General features: G+C 52.5%; 1 pseudogene; it reads left to right on the plus strand.

Moving 5' to 3' along the window:
• Positions 1 to 399: 399 nt before the first annotated feature.
• LOC124986498 (telomere attrition and p53 response 1 protein-like) lies at positions 400 to 1,213 on the plus strand (annotated as a pseudogene).
• Positions 1,214 to 1,825: the final 612 nt, after the last annotated feature.

Below are 1,825 nucleotides of genomic sequence, written 5' to 3' on the forward strand. Positions count from 1 at the left end.
TATATGCATGTAATACTCTTAAAAACACGGTGGAGAGTCTTCTGGGTGGGCTCGGCGGCGCAGGCCTGATTACGTGGGGGGCTGGGGGGCAGCAGCCGCGGCCTTAGGGAGGTCGCGGCGTCATGGGGGGTCGGTAGGCGGGCTTGGCGGCGAGGCGAGGGCCGTCAGCGGGCCCGGGGGCGGAGAGGCCCGGGGCGGGGGTCCTCCGGGCTGCGCGGGGCCGCGGGGCGGGGTCGCCGGCCGTCGGGGTGCAGGACGCCTGGGCAGCCGCGAGGAGCCGCCACCGGCCGCCGGGCCCGCCGCCCGGCGCCCGGCGCTCTATGACGACGCTCCCGCCGGGGGCCCCGCCTGAGGAGGACGCGGCGGAGGCGGCGACGAGGCCTCGGGAGGCCACGGAGGATGGAGGAGCGGAAGGAAGGCGGAGATCCAGGAGCACAGGCCGAGCATTGGATCTCCAAGTGGGAGTGGCAGTGCCTGGCCGAGGCCGAGCAGGAGGAACAGCTGTCCCCTGAGCTGCAGAAGGAGGCGGCGGCTGCCGCCGCAGACCGAGCACAAGCAGCAGAAGCTGTGGCACCTCTTCCAGAACTTGGTCACCGCTGTGGCCCAGCTCTACAAAGACCGAGTGTGTCAGCAGCCAGGACTTTCTCTCTGGGTCCCCTTCCAAAACGCAGCCACCCCAGGTCACCAACCTCTACAAAGAAAGTGTGGATACCCATCAGCGAAGTTTTGATATTGGAATTCAGATTGGCTATCAGCAATAAGAATGTGCTGGCTTGGGTTAAAAAACGCAGAACTATTCGTAGAGAAGATTTGATCAGCTTCCTGTGTGGAAAGGTTCCTCCACCACGAAACTCTAGAGCTCCCCCAAGACTGACTGTAGTGTCCCCTAACCTAGCTACTTCAACGGAAACTAGCTCATCTGTAGAGACTGATTTGCAACCCTTCTGGGAAGCCATAGCTCTGCATGGTCTTAGTGGTGCAATGGCTAGTATAAGCGTGCCATTGGCGTACCCCAGGCTCTCCTACACATGTAAGCAGTGGATCGAATGTTAGTCGAAGGAGAAATGGACTCCATGATGTCGATTTGAACACTTTTATATCAGAAGAAATGGTACTCCACTTGGACAACGGTGGAACTAGAAAACGTACCTAAGCCCAGTGTGGCGATGTCATTACAGACTCACCAACCCATAAACGCAACAGAATGATCTAAACTGCAAACATTCTCACACCTACCATGCTGCTTGAAAGCCACTCATCCTCAACATATACTATTATTGCAAAGGCAACATGAGGCCATCTTCCCTTGTTCACTGTTTAAGACAAGTGAATTCGATAGTGGTTGCCATAAAAGGAAGTTCTAGGTATTTACAGTAGATGCCTCTTGTAATATGGCTTTCTCAAAAACTGTAATTCTAGCAGAGGATATCAGATATTGTGTAGTCATTAGCAAGATCATCATAGGCAAACATACCCGTTCCAAGGCTAAAAGTGACCTTAACTGTATTTATTCTCAAAGGGAAAGGAAATATCAGATTTTATTTGGTTATAGAATTTTTTTTTCTCCCCAGTCAATTTCCTGCTGTGTTGAGTGTTTTGCTTCAACAGTATTGCCAGGTTCCCCAAATTATCTAAAAACAGGATTTGACTTCCCTGTCAGATCTGTAGGCTTCCATTTTTACAGTTGCACTGTACCATGCACCTGGTTTCTATATAGTAACGGTGTGCAACTTCTAATTATTGAACTGTGCCCTGTTTTTAATTTTCAACACAGTTTCTAATTCTGGTGATTGTGTGATGTAAAGAGGTGCTATGATGGTCATGC

Source organism: Sciurus carolinensis, chromosome 6, assembly GCF_902686445.1.
Source record: "Sciurus carolinensis chromosome 6, mSciCar1.2, whole genome shotgun sequence".
Taxonomy (NCBI): Eukaryota; Metazoa; Chordata; class Mammalia; order Rodentia; family Sciuridae; genus Sciurus; species Sciurus carolinensis.